This window comes from Lissotriton helveticus, chromosome 6 (assembly GCF_964261635.1).
Source record: "Lissotriton helveticus chromosome 6, aLisHel1.1, whole genome shotgun sequence".
Taxonomy (NCBI): domain Eukaryota; kingdom Metazoa; phylum Chordata; class Amphibia; order Caudata; family Salamandridae; genus Lissotriton; species Lissotriton helveticus.
In genome coordinates this window covers 42,651,620-42,675,816 of record NC_136067.1, presented here as the reverse complement: position 1 = coordinate 42,675,816, position 24,197 = coordinate 42,651,620, and the positions used below count along the sequence as shown (strand labels likewise).

General features: G+C 51.1%; 1 protein-coding gene across 1 annotated transcript in view; it reads left to right on the top strand.

Annotated features, from left to right (window-relative positions):
• Window positions 1-24,197, top strand: part of GLP1R (glucagon like peptide 1 receptor) — a 730,702-nt gene that overhangs the window by 14,005 nt on the left and 692,500 nt on the right. The gene's annotated exons all lie outside the window — the stretch shown is intronic.

The window sequence follows — 24,197 nt, the reverse complement described above, 5'->3', positions numbered from 1 at the left end:
ATTCTGTCCATCAACTGTGTTTTTTGCAATTTTCACCCTGAGTGTGCTGGGTATGCTCAGACGTGAGTCCCAGGCTCTCCACACCACTGGAGTCAAGCTATCCAGGCTGATGAAGGCTGATAGCCAGAAACCGGTCCTTGGATGCTTGATTCCGGTCTGGGAAAGACATGGCTTGGTAGTTCGGACTGGACTGTTCCCATGAGGCACAGGGTCAGAGCTGATTTGCATATAGCCAGTGTCTAACCCAGGGTGGTGTGGAGTGCAAAAAAAGGATGGATTTAGGCCCAGATCCTTGTACTGGGGTGAATGTATGACATTGTTCTACATTCTGTCCATCAACTGTGTTTTTTGCAATTTTCACCCTGAGTGTGCTGGGTATGCTCAGACGTGAGTCCCAGGCTCTCCACACCACTGGAGTCAAGCTATCCAGGCTGATGAAGGCTGATAGCCAGAAACCGGTCCTTGGATTCTTGATTCCGGTCTGGGAAAGACATGGCTTGGTAGTTCGGACTGGACTGTTCCCATGAGGCACAGGGTCAGAGCTGATGTGCATATAGCCAGTGTCTAACCCAGGGTGGTGTGGAGTGCAAAAAAACGATGGATTTAGGCCCAGATCCTTGTACTGGGGTGAATGTATGACATTGTTCTACATTCTGTCCATCAACTGTGTTTTTTGCAATTTTCACCCTGAGTGTGCTGGGTATGCTCAGACGTGAGTCCCAGGCTCTCCACACCACTGGAGTCAAGCTATCCAGGCTGATGATGGCTGATAGCCAGAAACCGGTCCTTGGATGCTTGATTCCGGTCTGGGAAAGACATGGATTGGTAGTTTGGACTGGACTGTTCCCATGAGGCACAGGGTCAGAGCTGATTTGCATATAGCCAGTGTCTAACCCAGGGTGGTGCGGAGTGCAAAAAAACGATGGATTTAGGCCCAGATCCTTGTACTGGGGTGAATGTATGACATTGTTCTACATTCTGTCCATCAACTGTGTTTTTTGCAATTTTCACCCTGAGTGTGCTGGGTATGCTCAGACGTGAGTCCCAGGCTCTCCACACCACTGGAGTCAAGCTATCCAGGCTGATGAAGGCTGATAGCCAGAAACCGGTCCTTGGATGCTTGATTCCGGTCTGGGAAAGACATGGCTTGGTAGTTCGGACTGGACTGTTCCCATGAGGCACAGGGTCAGAGCTGATTTGCATATAGCCAGTGTCTAACCCAGGGTGGTGTGGAGTGCAAAAAAAGGATGGATTTATGCCCAGATCCTTGTACTGGGGTGAATGTATGACATTGTTCTACATTCTGTCCATCAACTGTGTTTTTTGCAATTTTCACCCTGAGTGTGCTGGGTATGCTCAGACGTGAGTCCCAGGCTCTCCACACCACTGGAGTCAAGCTATCCAGGCTGATGAAGGCTGATAGCCAGAAACCGGTCCTTGGATTCTTGATTCCGGTCTGGGAAAGACATGGCTTGGTAGTTCGGACTGGACTGTTCCCATGAGGCACAGGGTCAGAGCTGATGTGCATATAGCCAGTGTCTAACCCAGGGTGGTGTGGAGTGCAAAAAAACGATGGATTTAGGCCCAGATCCTTGTACTGGGGTGAATGTATGACATTGTTCTACATTCTGTCCATCAACTGTGTTTTTTGCAATTTTCACCCTGAGTGTGCTGGGTATGCTCAGACGTGAGTCCCAGGCTCTCCACACCACTGGAGTCAAGCTATCCAGGCTGATGATGGCTGATAGCCAGAAACCGGTCCTTGGATGCTTGATTCCGGTCTGGGAAAGACATGGATTGGTAGTTTGGACTGGACTGTTCCCATGAGGCACAGGGTCAGAGCTGATTTGCATACAGCCAGTGTCTAACCCAGGGTGATGTGGAGTGCAAAAAAACGATGGATTTAGGCCCAGATCCTTGTACTGGGGTGAATGTATGACATTGTTCTACATTCTGTCCATCAACTGTGTTTTTTGCTATCTCCTCTGGACAGCAATTGCATCATTAATTGATTTTCCCCAGCCATTGAGGTTGTAGGGTTAGGTACTACATTCTGAGCTGTCAGGTCCCATGAGAGGACTGCCATTTTGAGGTGTCGCCCAAGCAGCGCTTGCCCTGTCTCTTCGAGACATGCTGTATTCAGGTATGGACTTGAAGCCCCGCCCACTCTCCGCCCATATTTTTCATTCGCTTGTGTCATTGTCCTTTGTAAGTGCTGGCTTCTGATTCGTTAATAGGCTTGTTAGTCCATCCTTAGTACCACCTTTTCTACATTTGTATCCTCCCATGAGGAGTAGCCCTTTCACTTGTGTTGTTACGCCATATGTCTTACATACAGTCTGTGAGCACTATTTTCTTTAATGATTTTCTCCTACTGTAGGCATGACATGCTTTCCTGCAGCGGCGCCCACTTTGCTTGCACCCTTCCATCTACATTATTTTTTTTTATTTTGGCAGTGCGGTACGCTTTAACTATAGCGACCGAGCGCCTTTATTTTCCTCGCAACATGCTAATTTTAATCTGCATTTTTTTTTACATTTTATGGTTTTTGCAAGCACGGTACGATTTACCGTAGCGGCCGCTCCCCTTCCATTCTTTTTTTGGCAGTGTGGCAGCTTGCTACTCATTGCCATCCTGCCCCCGGGTACCATGCAACTTTCAGTATTAACAACAACATGGGTGCCACACTTGAGGGTTGCAGCACAGCGCTCGCTTTTCCACTCTGCTGGCTGCTCCTAATCACTTTACCGACCCCGGGTGCTGCACTAAACTTTCTACACTCAATGACTCTGGCCTCCACATTAGTAAACAATAGTTCCGAGATGGCAGCAGGGCCGGACTAGCTACCGGGCGTTTTGGCATGCTGCCGAGCTAGGGGCTGATTTCGTTGATGGGGACCTGCGTGTGCTGAACGAAATTCGTTTTACTTTGTTTATTGCGCAGCACACACAGGTCTACATGAACGAAATTAGCCCCCACCACAGTGACATCAGCCCCCATCTCTGCAGCATGCCAAAACGCCCGGTAGCCAGTCCGGCCCTGGATGGCAGCCCCGTTAAGTGAGTCTAGGCGTGAAATCTGCACACATGTCCTCTCTCTGTGTCCACACAACGGTAACTTGTATGAAGTGGACCATGGGTGGGAGGTGTTAACTAAGAGGGCCAGGCGTCTCAGAGATCGCTGTAGGTTTTGCTGTGAGATTCAGGAAGGTACTACTGACAGCCACTGTTGCCGTGGAACTCGGACAGGTACAGTTTAAAGATATTTCTGATTCTGGGCGCCACGCTTAATATTTTAGCCCGCTTGACTTGCTGACTTTGCCAGTGCTTGTTTATTGCTCTTCCTGATTAGCTGTCTAAACTATTGTATCACCCTCTGCAGCTTACAATCTGATTTGCACCAAGAAAACAAAACAATAACAAAACCAATATTTTGCTTTTTTCGTCACAAGCACACGCATGACAGGAACAATGTCAGCAGCAGCTCAAGGTTTCCGCTCTCAAAGAAATGGTATTGCAAGGAAAGCAGCACGCACACACATATATGTGCACAAACATATACACACACTTAAACACTCACATGTGCACACATACACACACATGCACAAGTTCACACACATACACAGACACACAAGCACACAGACACACACATGCACACACACACGTGTGCGCACACACACACATGTGCACATGTGAACACACATACACACACAGTCAACTGCACACCCTCATCTACCCACCTTCCCATACAGAATCTACAGAACTTACATGAAAATGGGCAAAAGGTCACACAAGCACAACACTTCTCTGGGACAACATGCCAAACTAAAAATATTTTCCATTTGTCAATGAATTCTGTAACTCATTGTAAATGACAGTGCCTTTTATTTATGTGTTTTGAAAACATGCAATCGGGGTGTAAACACGCACTTTGTACTTATACTCCTTGCTTACGAGAAGCAAGGCTGGCAGTAAAAGAGGCGCACTTACTGCCAGCCTTGCTTCTCGTTAGCAAGGACTATAAGTACAAAGTGCATGTTTGCGCACCACTTGCAGGTTTTTCATAACACATAAATAAAAGGTATTGTCATTTAACAATGCCAATAGCTCAAACTCTAGCAAATGCAAGACCTATTGCATTGCAAATGCTTGTTGGTATTGCCACCCAGTGCTGGACCTAAAGGAGGACCCGTCTCTGGAAGGAGGAAAAACCTCAGACACCTGACAGCACCTTGGTCACATTGGCCTACATCAGGTTGGCATCGGTGCAGTAAATCAAGGTATATGACAGTGTCTGGTCTCCAGGCTATGGGAGGCCTAGCAAGTCAGCAGTCCCAGCAATCCCTACAGGACAAAGTGGATACAAGCAAGACTTTCAGAACTCAACTTGCCTGAACTCCACTTGTCCAGTATAGGGTGGGTAAAGGCCTATTATGGTCAACTGTACCTCATTTAATCCACTGGTGACTGCTGCATTCCTCTCATCTGGATCAACTCTGACTGTCTCTGCCACAAAAAGGGTGCCAGTTCAGATCCATATAAGTACCCCTCCAACATAAGGCTGAGTTGTAATAGTCAACTTCTGCATATCCCCATCCCCCTTCCCCCCAGTTTCGTTAGATGTGCCCCCTGGAGTCATGCAACATCAATGCCTCACCTAAGGAGATGTGTGTGTATCTTATGCTACTTGACCTGGTTGCCTAGCACCCTAACGTTCCATCTAAGGAACTTATAGGCGTTCGTAAAAGCTTGTCCTACTTCTACCAATACCAATATTCGCACCACACAGCCCCATAACTCAGTGTGATAACAGTAAACAGCCAGCCGTATGGCGGCCACCCCATCAGTGTTCGGTGCATTGGGATCCAATCAAATATCAATGGTCTATCACCGCAACCCAAACTAGTACAACATTGAAAACACAAAACAATAATAACTCCTTCCCAGGGCATAGCTAACAGCTACCACTGCCCAGCTACAACATGGAATATCAACATATTCCTTCAAAGTCCGCTTGGTGGACATTAAACATGTGTGGCCGTTGGCCACCGAACTGAAAGACCTCTCACCACCTCGCCTGATCCATCAAGTCATGGTTCCGTCGAGTGTTTGGAACCCATCTAGCATGTAATGCAAAGCTATGCTATGGTAAATTGTCTTGTAGAGTGCGGGAATAACCAAAAACTGGTGTCCCGGCACAAAGACTGTCTATCCAAATTTACTGGTGAAATATTTGAACAGCAATGAATTCCATTTAATCAAATCTGTGATTATGTTGTTTATGTAGATGAGACTTTAGCTGTTTTCAGAATATTAATTGATTGCTAGTAACCCTTACCTGGATAGGAGGTGTGTTCCATAAGGTAGAGGCTACATCAGGGAAGGATGCTCCTCCTTGCCTTGCTTTCTGTATTTAGGGATTTTGAGAAGATCTGTGTTGGAACCTGGGATGTCAGGTCACCTAGGGTAGCCTGGCCTAGGGGTAAGACATACAATTCTAGAGGCACAGTTTGAGGTTGCAAACCGCCCAATAGTAAATCCACGCAATAGCACACAAAAACAACACTACACCAAAGTATAGGAAAATAAGTACTGCTTTATAAAAATAATATATATTCTGTTCTCTTATACTTTAGGATTCACAGTTCAGTACCTTACAATCAATCAAGTGAAATAACAATCCGCTAAAGTCTAGGGAGAGAAAATTACCACTCAGTATAAGCAAAAGCAGATGTCATGGGATTAATAGCAATCTTTTTAGCAGGGTTAACTGGCATTAAAAATCCACATCAATAGTATCTTTCATTACATTTAGATGTCATGTCAACAGTAGCTCTACTTTCAGGGATGTTAACTTATTCTCAGTATTTATTATTAACAATACATTTAATCAGATCCCAGCATTAACCAGATTTGACTTCAATGAGGAATTCCAGTTTAACCAGAAGTTCAGTTATAAACCAGCAATCTCCATGAGGAATTAATTCCTTCACTTTACCAGCAGATTCCTTCGTGCTACTCCCCAACCTGTATTAAAAAGGGATGGGAACGACCAGTGTCTACTTTGCTCCACTGCAGGCACTAGCGCCACTTCCCCCTTCAATCCACCTCCTTACTTGTATCCACAACGTTGCTGGGTCCTTTTCTGTGTCAGAAGCAGGGGGGAAATTCACCACCGAGGTGGCCAAGCAATCGAATGTGGCAAAAGGCTCTCTTGAAACTCCCCTGCTCTCTCTCCTTACTCGGGCCAGCTCCTCTGCTTTGGCGCTCGAGCGGAGGGCAGGGCCGATGACACAATACCCCCCCAGAGAGCCACCGAGTCCCTAAGCTCCCTCTCCCTGCCAGCTCCTTTGCGTGGCGCGAGAGAAGAGGGAAAAGGGCGGGACACTCCCTCTGGCGGCAGCCGGTGCTCTTCCTCCGTGTGGATCGGCAGGGCCGCTAATCCCTCAGACATGCGCAGAAGCGCTCGCTCCGGTGCCTCCTTTCACTGCGCCCGCTCTTAGGAAGGACACACTACCCACGGGCCTGCTCGGTCCTAGGCCCCTCCTGAGGGAATGACTGAAGCGGTTTGGGCATGCGCGAAGGCGCCTTTTGGTAGCGTCTCGCCCTGGCTTTCCCCTGATAACCGGGACGTTACTCAGCAACGCGACAGAAGCGCGGAAGGTGCCCCCGGGGTCCCGCTCACAAAGGGAAGCCTCGCAAGGCTTCTCAGGCTCAGTGGATCCCGGGGGGGGGGCGCTATCTCAGTGCGCGATCAGTACCACAGGGGTCCCGCTCACAGTTGAGGCGGCGCTACCTCAGAGAACCCGGCACCCTTCACCAGGAAATCCAGGGATCGGCCGACTGCATGTCCGGCCAGGGCCTCTCAGGACACAAGGGCACAAGCCTTCCCCAGCACCCAGGAAGGTAGGAACAGCGCTGGTTTGATTTTGTACCTCAGCTCCCACTTCCCCACTTCTCAAAGTCCTTTTACTATTCAAGTCTGGATGGAGGCTGGTGTCTAGGGATGAGGGTTATTCTTCATGAGTCTCTTTCACTGGGCAGAGGACTGCGCTTCGCAGCGCCACAGTCTCCTTCTCCTGTTCCCACCCCACTATTTCCAAGCTAGGGGTTAGTCAGGCGCCCAGGGTCTCCCTTAAACATCCACAGCGGGGACAAGACAAGGATCCTAAAGGAGGAGTAGAGGAGTGGATTAATTAGGCTGCTTCCCAGATCAGGAGATCAACCCTCGCACTAGTCTCTCCCCACCTTTCAAGATAGCCTGTCCTCCAGCTGACTCTCACAGGTAGACAAAATGGCTGCCCTGCATTCCGCCTTATATAGGCTGCCCCTCAGTGGTCCAGAATGGACCAGAAGGTTCTGGAACGCCCTATGCTAGGCTATGGGCAAGTTCTGAGTTTGGCAGTTAAGGCAGTTGGTATCCACCATTTTGTGTGGTTCCAACTTTCCCTGACAGAACAGGCCTCTGGGCCTGAGGTGAAAAACTATAAGGGACAAAAGAACACCTATCCCCTTGGCCAACACCTATAAAAACTAGTAGACACAAAAATTATTAAGGGTATGAGGGGCAAAAAGGGGACAAAATAAAAATTAATTTGGAGGGACTACGCAAAAAAAAAAAACAGACAGGTCTAACATGCGTCCCCCCCAGCTGAAAGTGGGGAGAACTACCCAACCCCTTGGGAGTCCTCATCACTAAGGCGGAAATACCTGGAGAGACCGTCTGCATTGGCGTGGTCCACTCCAGGCCGATGTTCCACCCGGAAGTCCATTCCCTGTAGGGAGATAGACCACCTCAACAGCTTGGGATTTTCCCCCTTCATTTGCATCAGCCAACGAAGGGGTCGGTGGTCAGTCTGAACCAGGAAGTGCGAGCCAAAGAGGTATGGCCGCAGCTTCTTCAGAGCCCACACCACCGCAAAAGCTTCCCTCTCAATTGCACTCCACTTCTGTTCCCGGGGAAGCAGTCTCCTGGATAAGAAGACTACAGGCTGATCCAGGCCCTCTTCATTTAGTTGCGATAACACTGCCCCAATGCCATGTTCTGATGCATCTGTTTGGACAATAAACTCCTTGGAGAAGTCTGGGGCCCTCAGGACCGGTGCTACACACATTGCCTGCTTCAACTTTTCAAAGGCTTGCTGACAAGCCTTCGTCCAAACTACCCGTCGAGGTTGTTTCTTGGAGGTGAGCTCTGTGAGGGGCGCTACAATAGTGCCATACCCCTTCACAAAGCGACGGTAGTAACCTGTGAGGCCCAGGAAAGCTCGGACCTCAGTCTGTGTCTTGGGGGGTTCCCAGGCCATGATTGCCTCAATTTTCACCTGCAGGGGCTGCACTGACCCCCTACCCACCAAGTGTCCAAGGTACACAACCGACCCCTGCCCAATCTGGCATTTGCTGGCCTTGATTGTCAATCCAGCCTTTTTCAGGGCCTGGAGAACTGCTTGCAAATGTTGCAAATGGTCCTCCCAACTGCTACTGAAGACAGCAATGTCATCCAGGTAGGCAGCAGAGAAACTCTCCATTCCAGAGAGGACCTGGTTCACCAGCCGCTGAAATGTGGCAGGGGCGTTCTTGAGCCCAAAGGGCATCACACAAAACTGGAAGTGTCCCTCAGGCGTGGAGAAGGCTGACCTTTCCTTTGCTCCATCTGTCAAGGAGATCTGCCAGTACCCTGAAGTGAGGTCAAAGGTACTTAGGTATTGGGCAGCTCCTAGCCGGTCGATTAACTCATCCGCCCTAGGGATCGGATGAGCATCAGTCTTTGTAACTGAGTTCAGTCCTCGGTAATCCACACAGAACCTCAGTTCTAGTGTGGTGCCTGGTGGGGCGGCTTTTGGCACTAGCACCACCGGACTGGACCAAGGGCTGTTGGAAGGTTCTATCACTCCTAGCTCCAGCATCTTGGCAACCTCGCCATGGATGCTAGCCTTCACCTTGTCCGACAGCCTGTAGGTCTTTGACTTCACTGGGGGGCTGTCTCCTGTGTCCACATCATGGGTACACAGGTGGGTTCTTCCCGGGACAAGGGAGAACAGCGAAGAGTACTGCTCCAATACCTGGCGGCAATCCTCTCGTTGCTCAGGAGTTAGGGATGGGGAGAGAATCACTCCCTCCACCGACCCATCCTTCTCTTGGGATGAAAAGAGATCCGGGAGAGGCTCGCTTTCTGCTTCCTCGGCACCATCAGTCACCAACATCAGGATGACCTCTGGCCTCTCATGGTGGGGTTTGAGGCGATTGGCATGCAGCACCCGTAGGGGCTGTCGCGGGGGTCTTAAGATCCACCAAGTAAGTGGCCTTACCCTTCTTTTCCAACACCTCAAATGGGCCTGTCCAACGATCTTGAAGGGCACTTAACTCTCCAGGTTCCATCACCCATACTTTTTGGCCAGGCTCCAACTCCACCGGGTGAGCATTTTGGTTGTACCATTCCTTCATTACCGCCTGGCTGGCCTCCAAGTTGTCAGAAGCCTGCTTCCACAACTTGGCCATCTGGCTCCTGAAGGCCAGCATGTAGCTCACCACATCCTGAGGAGGTTTCCTGGGAGACTTTTCCCATCCATCCTTCACCAGGCTGAGAGGCCCATGCACAGGGTGCCCATACAACAATTCAAAAGGGCTGAAGCCCACTCCCTTCTGCGGCACCTCTCTGTAAGAGAACAGCAAGCAAGGCAGGAGGACGTCCCATTTCCTCCGTAAGCTCTCCGGCAGACTTCTTATCATGCCCTTCAGGGTCTTATTAAACCTCTCAACCAGTCCATTTGACTGGGGGTGATAAGGAGTGGTGAACCGGTAGGTCACTCCACACTCCTTCCACATTGTCCGCATGTAAGCTGACAGGAAGTTGGTCCCCCTGTCGGACACAACTTCCTTGGGGAATCCTACACGGGTAAAGATTCCCATCAGGGCCCTAGCCACCAAGGTGCAGTAACAGTCCTCAGAGGGATGGCCTCTGGGTACCGTGTGGCATGATCCACCAGAACCAGGATAAACCTGTGACCAGCTGTTGTTGGTGGATCCAATGGCCCTACAATGTCGATGCCCACCCTTTCAAAGGGGGTGCTAACGACTGGAAGTGGTTCCAGGGGAGCCTTTAGCTTCACTCCTGTTTTCCCACTGGCCTGTCAGGATACACATGTCCGACAGTAAGTGTTGGACGCCACTTTCATCTGAGGCCAGTAAAAGTGGAGGACAAGCCGTGCAAAGGTCTTGTCCTGGCCTAAGTGTCCTGCCAGTGGTATTGCATGAGCCAATTCCAGCAGAAAGGCTCGGTATTGCTGCGGGACCACCAAGGCCCTTGATGAGCCAGGTAGGGGTACCTTGGGTTCACTGTAGAGGAGTCCATCCTCCCAGTAAATATGGTGGTGTCCCGTAGCATCACCTGCTGCCTGGGCTTCAGCCTGTCGCCTCAGTCCCTCAAGGGTAGGGCACTCCCTCTGCCCCTTACAGAATTCCTCTCTGGTAGGTCCTCCCTCCACATGCCACTCAGCAGGGATGGGTAAATCCTCCAGAGAGTCTACTTCCCCCTCCATGGACTCCTGGCCTACCACCGCAGGTGGCCGATCTGTCACATGGGGCGTGGAAGCCGAAGCAGGCTCTTCCTGTCTCCGGGTCTGTCCCTTTTTGGCAGCGGGTTGGGCCATTGTTCCAGGCTCCAACCCAGGCGAACTCCCTCTCCGGGCAGTCGCAGACCGTGTGCTTACACAGGCCCAGTCAGGTGTACCCAGCATCGCAGAATGCATCCGGTATTCCACCTCTCTCCAAGTGTTGTGCTCCATGTCATTCCCCAACAGACAATCAAATGGCACGGCAGGGCTTACGGCAACTCGAAGTGAACCTGCAACCCCCTCCCACTCAAAGGGAACCTCAGCCACTGGATAGTGGCCCATTCTGCCGTCAGCCATCGCGGCGGGGTGGAGTACATTAGGAACAACCTGCTCTGGAGACACCAGTTGACTTCTCACCATAGTCATACTGGCTCCTGTATCTCTCAGAGCCTCCCCTCTTTGGCCATTGATGGTAACCCATTGCCCATACTTTGTAGTATTTGGGGGCACCTGGATCTTTGGAACCATCTCCCGCTCTCCCAGGGACACTAAGGTGACACCCGCCCACTCACCCCCCTTATCTAAGGGCAACTCCTCCCCGAGCGCTACACTAGCTACTCCCGGTGACTTTCCTCCGGTGGGAGGGGGTGGTCTCTTTGGGCATCTGACATCTCCCTTATAATGTCCAACACCACCACATTCAAAACAGTGGAGAACCCTTGGCTGCTGGCTTTGGCCAGGATTAGAGTTTCTGGGCGGGTTTGCCCTAGGGGTGAAACCTGCTCCCTTACCTTGGAAATTATTTTGGGGACCTTTGGAGAACTCCTTCGTTTTATCTCCCCCCTCCTTCTTCTGGGGGGGCGCCCTGTCCGGCTTTTTGAGAATCCCCTCCCGTCCCCTTTGAGGACACCCGGGTACTCGCCCAAGTGTCCGCCTCCTCTGCAAGCTTCCGGGGATCGGTCAGCTTGCTGTCCACCAGGTGTTGGCGCAACTCGGGAAAACATTTCTCGAGGAGGTGTTCTTTCAAAAATAGATTGTACAGCCCCTCATAATCTTTCACCTCGCTGCCCTTGACCCAACCCTCCAAAGCTTTCTTGGCGTAGTCTAAAAAGTCTACCCAATTCTGGGTACTCAGTTTGTGACTTCCCCTGAATTTCTGTCTGTATCTTTCAGGGGTAAGTCCAAACTTCTTCACCAGTGCCACCTTCATTGCAGGGTAGTGGGTTTGCTCATCCTGCTCCAGAGCCAACAAGGTGTCTCTGCCAGCAGGTGGCATGTATTTATACAGCCCACCTCCCCAGTGAGTTTCTAAGATCCCGTGAGCCCTTAGAGAAACTTCGTAGGCGGCCAGCCATTTGGCAATGTCATCGCCTGGGGTGTAACTAGCGATGACATCTTTGGGTAAATAGGGTCTGGGTTCCCTGGTGTTCACTTTATTTTCGCTGCCACCATTATCTGGATTGGGAGGCCTTTGTATTAAGGCTTGTAGGTCCATCTCTTTGATGGTTCGCTCATGGGCTAACCTCCTGTCCTCCCTTTCCATCTCCATCCTAGCTAATTCCAACTTCATTCTCCTCTCCTCCCTCCTATCTTCTAGCTCGGCGTCAGTTAAACCCCTGTCTGAGACGCTGCTGCTCGCCCTCGAAGGTGTCCTGGGACCTGTCAGCAGATTCCCCCTTCCAGCTTGGTTCAACATTGCAGTCTCAAGGACAGTGTCCCCGTCACTCTCTTCGGTATCTGGTTCTTCCACTAAATGAGCTTCCACCCATGCCCTTATGCTTGTCAGCAACTCGCCTTTCTTGGCACCTTTGTTAAAGAATACCCCTTGTTGCTGACACCATTCTCTGAGTTGGGCCACAGTATTGGATTCTAGCTCTTTAAAATTCAATTCCATCTTTCACTATGGAATAAAATTAACACACAGGAGAAAACCAAGAAGTGACCTGAGGTTAACCTCCACCCACCACCAGAAATAAATTTAGAAAAAACAAAATTCAAATTAGGAGGGCCGCAAGGAGAAAACTCCTGGTGTAGGTCAGTGTATTGCGTTGAATTACTAATGAGTAGCTGCAACCAAGTCAGAATCCCACCGCTAGGCACCAAATGTTGGAACCTGGGATGTCAGGTCACCTAGGGTAGCCTGGCCTAGGGGTAAGACATACAATTCTAGAGGCACAGTGTGAGGTTGCAAACCGCCCAATAGTAAATCCACGCAATAGCACACAAAAACAACACTACACCAAAGTATAGGAAAATAAGTACTGCTTTATAAAAATAATATATATTCTGTTCTCTTATACTTTAGGATTCACAGTTCAGTACCTTACAATCAATCAAGTGAAATAACAATCCGCTAAAATCTTGGGAGAGAAAATTACCACTCAGTATAAGCAAAAGCAGATGTCATGGGATTAATAGCAATCTTTTTAGCAGGGTTAACTGGCATTAAAAATCCACATCAATAGTATCTTTCATTACATTTAGATGTCATGTCAACAGTAGCTCTACTTTCAGGGATGTTAACTTATTCTCAGTATTTATCATTAACAATACATTTAATCAGATCCCAGCATTAACCAGATTTGACTTCAATGAGGAATTCCAGTTTAACCAGAAGTTCAGTTATAAACCAGCAATCTCCATGAGGAATTAATTCCTTCACTTTACCAGCAGATTCCTTCGTGCTACTCCCCAACCTGTATTAAAAAGGGATGGGAACGACCAGTGTCTACTTTGCTCCACTGCAGGCACTAGCGCCACTTCCCCCTTCAATCCACCTCCTTACTTGTATCCACAACGTTGCTGGGTCCTTTTCTGTGTCAGAAGCAGGGGGGAAATTCACCACCGAGGTGGCCAAGCAATCGAATGTGGCAAAAGGCTCTCTTGAAACTCCCCTGCTCTCTCTCCTTACTCGGGCCAGCTCCTCTGCTTTGGCGCTCGAGCGGAGGGCAGGGCCGATGACACAATACCCCCCCAGAGAGCCACCGAGTCCCTAAGCTCCCTCTCCCTGCCAGCTCCTTTGCGTGGCGCGAGAGAAGAGGGAAAAGGGCGGGACACTCCCTCTGGCGGCAGCCGGTGCTCTTCCTCCGTGTCGATCGGCAGGGCCGCTAATCCCTCAGACATGCGCAGAAGCGCTCGCTCCGGTGCCTCCTTTCACTGCGCCCGCTCTTAGGAAGGACACACTACCCACGGGCCTGCTCGGTCCTAGGCCCCTCCTGAGGGAATGACTGAAGCGGTTTGGGCATGCGCGAAGGCGCCTTTTGGTAGCGTCTCGCCCTGGCTTTCCCCTGATAACCGGGACGTTACTCAGCAACGCGACAGAAGCGCGGAAGGTGCCCCCGGGGTCCCGCTCACAAAGGGAAGCCTCGCAAGGCTTCTCAGGCTCAGTGGATCCCGGGGGGGGGCGCTATCTCAGTGCGCGATCAGTACCACAGGGGTCCCGCTCACAGTTGAGGCGGCGCTACCTCAGAGAACCCGGCACCCTTCACCAGGAAATCCAGGGATCGGCCGACTGCATGTCCGGCCAGGGCCTCTCAGGACACAAGGGCACAAGCCTTCCCCAGCACCCAGGAAGGTAGGAACAGCGCTGGTTTGATTTTGTACCTCAGCTCCCACTTCCCCACTTCTCAAAGTCCTTTTACTATTCAAGTCTGGATGGAGGCTGGTGTCTAGGGATGAGGGTTATTCTTCATGAGTCTCTTTCACTGGGCAGAGGACTGCGCTTCGCAGCGCCACAGTCTCCTTCTCCTGTTCCCACCCCACTATTTCCAAGCTAGGGGTTAGTCAGGCGCCCAGGGTCTCCCTTAAACATCCACAGCGGGGACAAGACAAGGATCCTAAAGGAGGAGTAGAGGAGTGGATTAATTAGGCTGCTTCCCAGATCAGGAGATCAACCCTCGCACTAGTCTCTCCCCACCTTCCAAGATAGCCTGTCCTCCAGCTGACTCTCACAGGTAGACAAAATGGCTGCACCGCATTCCGCCTTATATAGGCTGCCCCTCAGTGGTCCAGAATGGACCAGAAGGTTCTGGAACGCCCTATGCTAGGCTATGGGCAAGTTCTGAGTTTGGCAGTTAAGGCAGTTGGTATCCACCATTTTGTGTGGTTCCAACTTTCCCTGACAGAACAGGCCTCTGGGCCTGAGGTGAAAAACTATAAGGGACAAAAGAACACCTATCCCCTTGGCCAACACCTATAAAAACTAGTAGACACAAAAATTATTAAGGGTATGAGGGACAAAAAGGGGACAAAATAAATAATAATTTGGAGGGACTACGCAAAAAAAAAAAACAGACAGGTCTAACAATCTGTGTCAAGGAATTTAGTTTGTGAGAGGGCACGTAAGTTTCGACTATGTTTTGTTTAAAAAATGAGGGTACTTCCCGTAGATGGCTCACTGCCATCTTTTGAACCAGCTGAAGTGTGGGGACAGCACATTTAGGAAGTCCATGGTATAAAGAGTTGCAGTAGTTTCATCTTGAACCAACCACTGCTTTTATCACAGGAAATTTGTATTGTGTGGACAAGACTGCTAAGATTTTTCTTAACTGCTGGAGATGACGGAAGCATATGGCGGCCAATTTTTTAATTTGATGAACAATCCAATTTGGTGTCAAGTATGAACCCCAAGTTACAGACAGCACTCATGGGTACTAAGAATTTCCCTCTGAAGAATGGGCATCTGTGATTATTCCATGTTGATTGCGACCAAGCTATGATCAGAAATTCTGCGTTATCAGAATTGAGTTTAAGACAGTTATTCTTCATCCCTTCGACCACAGCTGACACGCATTTATTAAAAGTATCTTAGGTCAGTAAGATGTTCCCGTCCATCCTCAGAAATATATGAGTGTCATCCGCATAGGTCATCATGTCCAGGTTGTGGGGTCTAATAAGGCATTCTAAAGGAGCCATATACACAGTGAATAGAGTGGGGCTTAGGGATGAACCTTGCGGAACTCCACATTCCAATTTAAAATCTGTTGAAGTAAACAGGCAATGAAGATCTATTGACTATGGTCTTGGAGAAAAGATTTTAACCAGTGAAACTTCTTTCAACCCACTCGCACCAAGCATTATAACAAGTATGGAATGAGACACAGTGTCAAAAGCTGCGCATTGTTCCAATAAGATCAGAGGGATGTACGTCGTTACAACGCATGCTTTTACAACGCATGCCTTTACGACGCAAGTTTTACAATGCAAGTCATTACAACGACTTGCGTTGGGGGGCACTGGATAGTGAATAGTTTAATTTACTATTCCAACTCCAGTCCCCGTGGATAGTAGGGAAGGTGTTGGATAGTAAATTAAAACTATTCCCTATCCTAGAGCTCCCCCCAGCGCAAGTCGTTGTAAAAGTTGCGTTGTAATGGTTGCGTCGTAAAGGTACTTCGTTGTAAAAGTTGCGTTGTAAACGCTGGTCCCCAGATCAGAGCCACTACTGCACTTTGTTTCTGGACTATACTCAAGTTGTTCATGATGGCTAAAAGAGCCATCTCTGTCCCATGGCAGACTCTGAAATCTGTTTGATAGTCATCTAGGCTATTAAGTCTTTTAATAAATTGTGATAATTGACTTCACATTTTTTTAACAACCGTAAAAATAACAGTTAGTAAGGAGATTGATCTATATTTACTGTGTAAGGCTGGGTCACCAGTTGGCCTCTTTGTAGGGGTTTGACAATTGCTTTTTTCCGGCCCCTCGGGACCATGGCACTTAGGAATGAGCAGTGGGTGTTATGTTCTCTATAGCCATATGAAGGATACTGGCACTGCATGGATATAGGGGTAGGGGAGAGGATGTGGCCTAAGGGCTAGAGCAGTCAACCTCGAAGCTGGGTGAACCAGGTTCAAGTCTTGACAACAACGCTCAACATCCTGTGATTCTTGGCAAATCACTTAATCTCCTCGTGACTAACAAAATGTATGTGTCCATCTATAATACAACTGGTGCTCATGTAAAGCGCTCTGATACCTTCGGGTCGAGTTCCGCTATATAAAACTGCAACAAACAAAAAAGGGTGAGCTGAACTGAACACCGAGAGCAAAGTTATATACTTCCTCTGTTGTTAGATGCAAAAACAACAGTTGATGGACAGAATGCAGAACAATGTCATACATTCACCCCAGTACAGAGATCTGGCCCTCAATCCATTGTTTTTCTGTTCACCATGCCATGCCAGTTTGAACCCAGTCATATGCAAATCAGTCTTGACCCTGTGCCTCATGGGAACAGTCCAGCCCGAACTGCCAATCCAGGTCCTCCCTGGACTGGAAACAAGCATTCCGGGACCAGTTTTGGGGTTTCACCCCTCTGCAGCTAGGATTGCTTGGTTCCAGTGGCATGGAGAGCATGGGACCCACGTCTGGGCATACCCGTCCCACTTGGGGTGACAATGCAAAAACAACAGTTGATGTACAGAATGCAAAACAATGTCAGACATTCACCCCAGTACAGAGATCTGGGCCTAACCCCATTGTTTTTTGCTCACCTTACCATTCCAGCTTGAACCCAGCCATATGCAAATCAGTCTTGACCCTGTGTCTCATGGGAACAGTCCAGCCCGAAGTGCCAAGCCAGGTCCTCCCTGGACTGGAAACAAGCATCCTAGGACCAGTTTCGGGGTTTCACCCCTCTTCATACAGGATAGCTTGATTCCGTGGCATCGAGAGAACAGAACCAACGTCTGGGCATACCCATCCCACTCGCGGTGACAATTGCAAAAACAACAGTTGATGGACATAATGCAGAACAATGTCATACATTCACCCCAGTACAGAGATATGGGCCTAAATAATTAGTTTTTTTGCTCACCATGCCATTCCAGTTTAAACGCAGCCGTATGCACATCAGTCTTGACCCTGTGCCTCATGAGAATAGTCCAACCCAAACTGCTAAGCCAGGTCCTAGGATGGTTGTTTACGATCCAGGGAGGACCTGGCTTGGCAGTTCGTGCTGGACTGTTCCCATGATGCACAGGGTTAAGGCTGGTTTGCATATGGCTGGGTCTAAACTGGGGTGGCATGGTGAGCAAAAGAATGATGGATTTAACCCAGATCTTTTGACTGGGGGTGAATGTTTTGATTTTTCCTGCATTCCGTCCATCAATTGTGTGTCTTTTGTGTCCTCTGTTGTTAGAGCAGATTTTATGATTGAACCAGCGATATCCTTTTCTGAACTGGGAGCATGTATGTCAGTGGCATGTTGTGTTAATGCCTGTGTCATAATGGAAGCCAGCATCATCAACCCCCATAGGGACTAGCTCCAATGGGGGCAATGTACAGGAAAGGGGGTTCTATGAGTGTCTGGATCAGCTACTTGGTCTTTGGCAGTATCTGATGTAAAGAGGACCCAATCATCCTTGTTGCCAGTTTAAAATAGGATTCTCCTTAATAGCAACGAGGCACAGTAGTTGGGAAGCTCAAATGGTCTATTGCAGATACAGGAGATCTCATCCCTCCACCTCCAGCCTTCTCCCACTACTTTTTCCTGGTCATTCCAATTGACCTCATTACATTCCATATCAAGTAAAGATAAAGAAAGGGTCTACGCTTTATATAAATACCACAAAGACCTCTACCGGTAGACACTCACCACCACCTTGGCTTGTTCATCCACCACCTGCTTCTCCAATGGGCTTCGCCCACACCTTGATCTCCATCCTTTGTGCCTCCTGCTTTTCGCCGCATTGGGGCCTCTGCGGTGTCAAGGGTCTGCTCCATGTGTATCCTGTCAGCTGCAAACTAACTCCTCTCTGCATTCTTGAGCATCCTTCACAGCCAGCCAGCTTCTCATCCTCTGGAGTGGTGTAAACAGTGACCAATTAGCAGGAATGAGACATCTGGGAGGGTGCACGAAAAGATGTAAATGCAAAGGGGCTGCCACAACATCCAACGTTGACGTGGATTTTAAGTGAGGCCCTCAGTTAAATAAACCATTCATATCCCCCACAGACATCCGCCTGAGTTCACAGCAGTAGGGACACATGATTCCAGACAGGGAGAGCGGTGGTTCCCTTATTTCAGTTGGAGTGCATCTGAAAGGGGAAACCAGGCTCCTGCAAGGGGAAATAAGATTCAGGTCAATCAATCAAACAATCAATCAGAACATTTGTATAGCGCACTACTCACCCGGAGGGTCTCAAGGCGCTGGGGGGGGGGGGGGTCCGCTACTGCTCGAACAGCCAGGTCTTGAGCTGCTTCCTGAAGGCGAGGTGGTCCTGGGTCAGGCGGAGGTGGGTCGGGAGGGAGTTCCAAGTCTTGGCGGCCAGGTAGGAGAAGGCCCTTCCTCCTGTGGTGGCTCTTCGGATGCGGGGGACGGCGGCGAGGGCGCGGCTGGTCGATCGAAGCTGGCGCGTGGGAGCGTAGAAGTTGAGGAGGCTGTTGAGGTATCCTGGTCCTTGGTTGTGTAGGGCTTTGTGTGCGTGGGTGAGGAGCCGGAAGGTGATTCTCTTGTTGACCGGGAGCCAGTGCAGGTCTCTCAGGTGTCCGGAGATGTGGCTGCGGCGGGGGATGTCCAGGATGAGTCGTGCTGAGGTGTTCTGGATCCGCTGGAGTCTCTTCTGGAGTTTGGGGGTGGTGCCGGCGTAGAGGGAGTTGCCGTAGTCCAGCCGGCTGGTGACGAGGGCCTGGGTGACCGTCTTCCTGGTTTCGGTGGGGATCCATCGGAAGATCTTGCGTAGCATTCGCAGGATGTTGAAGCACGACGAGGAGACGGCGTTGACTTGTCTGGTCATGGAGAGGGAGGAGTCCAGGATGAAGCCCAGGTTGCGTGCGTGGTCAGTTGGTTTGGGTGCGCTGCCCAGGGCGGGGGGCCACCAGGAGTCGTCCCAGGCGGAGGGTGAGGATCCCAGGATGAGGACTTCCGTCTTGTCCGAGTTCAGTTTCAGGCGGCTGTTCAACATCCATTTGGCTACGTCTGTCATCCCTTCGTGCAGGTTGGCTCTGGCGGTGGCGGGGTCGTTGGTGAGGGAGAGGATCAGCTGGGTGTCGTCTGCGTAGGAGATGATGTTCAGGTTGTGCTGGCGTGCGATGGCTGCGAGGGGGCTCATGTAGACGTTGAAGAGAGTTGGGCTGAGCGAGGAGCCTTGAGGGACGCCGCAGATGACTTCGGTGGCTTCCGATCTGAACGGGGGGAGGCGGACTCTCTGTGTCCTTCCGGCGAGGAAGGAGGTGATCCACTCCAGTGCCTTCTCCTGGATTCCGATGTTGCTGAGGCGCTGTACTAGGGTGCGGTGGCAGACAGTGTCGAAGGCCGCGGAGAGGTCCAGGAGGATGAGGGCCGCTGTTTCTCCGTTGTCGAGCAGGGCTCGGATGTCATCTGTAGCTGCGATCAGGGCGGTCTCGGTGCTGTGGTTGGCCCGGAAGCCAGACTGCGAGAGGTCGAGGGAGCCGTTCGTCTCGAGGAAGGCGGCCAGTTGCTTGTTGGCGGTCTTCTCGATGACTTTGGCTGGAAACGGGAGCAGCGAGATGGGGCGGTAGTTCTTGAGGTCGGTAGGGTCTGCTGATGGTTTCTTGAGTAGAGCGCTGAGTTCGGCGTGCTTCCAGCTCTCCGGGAAGGTGGCGCTGTCGAAGGAGGTGTTGATGATGTCCCGCAGGTGGGGTGCGATGACAGCGTCGGCCTTGTTGAAGACGTGGTGAGGGCAGGGGTCAGTTGGAGATCCGGAGTGGATGGAGTTCATCGTGCGGATGGTGTCTTCGGTGCTGATCGGGGTCCAGGCGCGGAGGGTGGCGGTGGGGGGCGGTGGTTCGGTCGTGGCGTGCGTTGGTTGAGTGCTGAAGCTGTTGTGTATGTCCGCGATCTTGTTGTGGAAGTAGGAGGCGAGGGAGTTGCAGAGGTCTTGCGAAGGGGTGATGTCGTTGTTTCCGGCGTTGGGGTTGGAGAGCTCTTTCACGATGTTGAAGAGTTCCTTGCAGTTGTGTGCGTTGTTGTCCAGTCGTTCCTTGAATGCGGTTTTCTTGGTGGCGCGGATCAGCTGGTGGTGTTTTCGGGTGGCGAGCTTGAGGGCAGTCATGTTGTCCGGTGTTGGGTCTCTGCGCCAGGTTTTCTCGAGTGCTCTGCAGTTCTTCTTGGAGCTCTTGAGTTCGTCGTTAAACCATGGGGCTTTCTTGCTGCCGGGTCTGCTCGGCTGGGTCTTCAGAGGGGCGAGGTCGTCTGAGCAGTCGCTGATCCATTTCGTGAGGTTGGTGGCCACTTGGCTGGGGTTCGTTGTGCTGGTGGGAGGGTTCTTGCTCAGGGAAGTAGTGAGCTGGTCTGCGGTGATCTTGTTCCAGCTTCTGCGGGGAGCCTGTTGCTGGAGATGGTGGAGCGTGGGCCTTCTGTAGCTGAAGTGGACGCAGCTGTGGTCCGTCCATTGGAGTCCCGTGGCGTGGCTGAAGGCGATGTCCTTGCTGGAAGAGAAGATCGGGTCGAGTGTGTGTCCGGCGTAGTGGGTGGGGGTGGTCACCAGTTGCTTGAGTCCGAGGTTGGCGAGGTTGTCCAGCAGGGTGGTGGTGTTGCGGTCGTTGTTGTTCTCCAGGTGGAAGTTGAGGTCTCCGAGGAGGATGTAGTCGGTTGAGGGGAGGGCGAGCGGGCTGACGAAGTTGGCGATGTCCTCGCAGAATTGTGCGCGTTGTCCCGGGGGTCTGTAGATGAGGGTGCCTCTGAGGGTGGTCTTGGGGTTGACGTGGATCTGGAAGTGCAGGTGTTCGGCGGGTGCGAGGTTGTCGTCGGTGTTGGTCGTGATGCGGATGGAGTTCCTGTGGATGATGGCGATGCCTCCTCCTGTCTGGTTGACGCGGTCCTTCCGGATGATCTTCTAGCCGTCCGGGATGGCGATGGCGATGGGGATGTCGGGCGCTGAGGAGGCGTTCATCCAGGTTTCCGTGAGGAAGGCGACGTCTGGGTCTGTGGTGTCGAGCAGGTTCCAAAGCTCGACGGCGTGTCTGTGGACGGAGCGGGTGTTGAGCAGGATGCACTTCAGGTGGGTGCTGCTGGAGTTCGGCTTGGTGGGTGCTGGTGTAGCGTGGGTCCGGTTGCAGGTGAACTTGCAGGAGTGGCAGCTGAAGGGTCCGTGGGTGCGTCTCGGTGTGGCTCGGTAGCAGCGCGGGGTTCGGCCGGTGTTGAGAGCGTTGAGTTCGGTGGAGTCGTAGGTTCGTCTGGTCGGCTTCCGGCGGTGGGGGCCAGGGGTCCTGGCACTGGGCGCGGTCCAGGCACGGACGGGCGCAGATGGGCTTACCTTTGGCACACCTTCGGCGCTCAATCGGTGCTCCCGCTGCGCGCGTCCGCTGCGCAGTCGCTCAGGGGGCGTCATAAGAAGGGGGACGGGAGGGCGGGTCTGCTGGGCTGGGCGAGCGTCCGGGCCAATGGGCCGGTGGTGGGCGGGGCCGCAGGGGCCAGCGGCGGGAAAAGTGGCGAGCGGCCGGCTCCGCTGTGGCTGGGCGGCTCGGGGGTGCTGGGGGGGCGGCGGTGGCGGCAGGCAGGCGGCAGGCAGGCAGGCAGGGCAAGGAGGCTGGCTAGCAGGGCAGCAGGCGAGTGAGGGGGGTGACCCGGCCTCGAGAGGCACAGTGGTCACTCCCGCGGTCACCCAGGCGCTCCCCTTAAGAAGGGGGACGGGAGGGCGGGTCTGCTGGGCTGGGCGAGCGTCCGGGCCAATGGGCCGGTGGTGGGCGGGGCCGCAGGGGCCAGCGGCGGGAAAAGTGGCGAGCGGCCGGCTCCGCTGTGGCTGGGCCGCTCGGGGGTGCTGGGGGGGCGGCGGTGGCGGCAGGCAGGCGGTAGGCAGGCAGGCAGGGCAAGGAGGCTGGCTAGCAGGGCAGCAGGCGAGTGAGGGGGGTGACCCGGCCTCGAGAGGCACAGGTCATCCACTACAGTAGGCCCAAATGCATAGCCTGGACAAAGCACACTTTTCAACCTAGGAAAACTCAGGAGGAGTTGTGTCCAAAAAAACAGGACAGGTTACCCCCCTTCTAAAAAAAACCCTCTGCAGATGCAAACGACCTCAATAACTTCTGCCCCATCACCAATCTCCCTTTTCTTTCAAACATCACAGAAAAATGCGTAGCAAAACAACTTTCCCAACACATTATGGACAATAATCTCCTCGACATGTTCCAGTCTGGCTTTGTTCAAAATTGCAGCACTGAAACAGCCCTGCTGCGAGTGATCGATGATGCGCTGCATATTCTCGATTCAGGGTAATCGTGGCTTCTGATTCTTCTTGACCTCTCTGCAGCCTTTGAGACTGTTAATCACAACACCCTCCTTAACACTCTTCAACATCGAATGGGCGTGGAAGGCACAGTACTCAAATAGTTTGCCTCATTCCTCTAGGACAGATCCCGAATGATCAAGATTGCGAACAGTCTCTCGTATCCACTGGTGGTTGGTCAAGGCATCCCTCAAGGTTCTATCCTTGCTCCCACTCTGTTTAATATCTATCTCGAACCATTAGGGAACCTCCTAAGCAAATCTGGAATCCTCTACCATCTCTATGCGGATGACACCCAAATCTACCTCAAGGTGTCTTCCTCTCATGATCTCTCACTACTCAACTCTACTCTCAACTCTATTCACAACTGGATGTTAGTTCACCAACTCATTCTCAATCCCTCCAAAACGGAAATTCCTCCTTTTATCTAGCTCTCTCTCCCGTTCTATCCTGGATGGATCAGTTGAATTTACTCAACAGTAAACCCGTCTTTGTTGACTGCGCTGAATCCTTAGGTGTCATACTTGACAAAAGACTCAACCTGATCTCACACATCAACTCCATTGCCAAGAGTGCACGTTATCAGCTGCGCCTTCTATGGGGGATTTGTCCATTCTTCACGGAGAATGACCTAAAAACCTTGGTCCAATCGCTAGTTCTCTCTAGACTGGATTATTGTAATTCTCTTCTGACTGGCTTTCCCAAATCTCACCCCTCCCCCCTCAAATCCGTCCTCCATTCAGCAGCTCGCTTCATTTCAGCGTCCAAACGAAGTGACCACATCACTCCTATCCTGTCTTCTCTCCGATGGCTTCCCATTGAGGAAAGAGCTATCTACAAAACGGCGTGCATCACCCACAAAGTTTTGCACTCTTCCTCCTCTCGCTATCTGGTGAACAAACTGAAATTGTCTGGAGTCTCAAGACCTTCTCGGAATGCGGAAAAGTTCCTGCTTGAACTCCCCTCCTTCAAAAGGGAAAAATTGATGACGCAATCGTTCTCAGGTAACGCATTGAGAATCTGGAACTCACTTCCTCCTTTGTTCCGTGCCATCACCTCCATCCAGATCTTCAAAGCGGACCTCAAATCTCTCCTATTCCAAAGATACTTTCAGAACTAATTCCCTCCTTCTCAGTCCCCGCCAGGAAGTTCTTTAGTCATTGTAAATTTGTCATATATATATATTTATTTGTACATTCTGTGCTTGCTGTGTTTGATATTGTGTTCCTTTTGCCTGCGGTGTTTTGATTCTGTATCCTGCTATTTTTGTTTGTTCCATTTTTGTAACAGTTTTCTCATGTAACGTAGCTGGTTCTATTGTACAGTGCTCTGACACCTTCGGGTAAAGTCTGTGCTTTATAAAAATGCATTAAATAAATAAAAAATAAAAAACCCAGAAGTACATGCTGCAGTTCCATGTGGAGATAACTCCAAAAGCACATGCTGCTGATCCATGT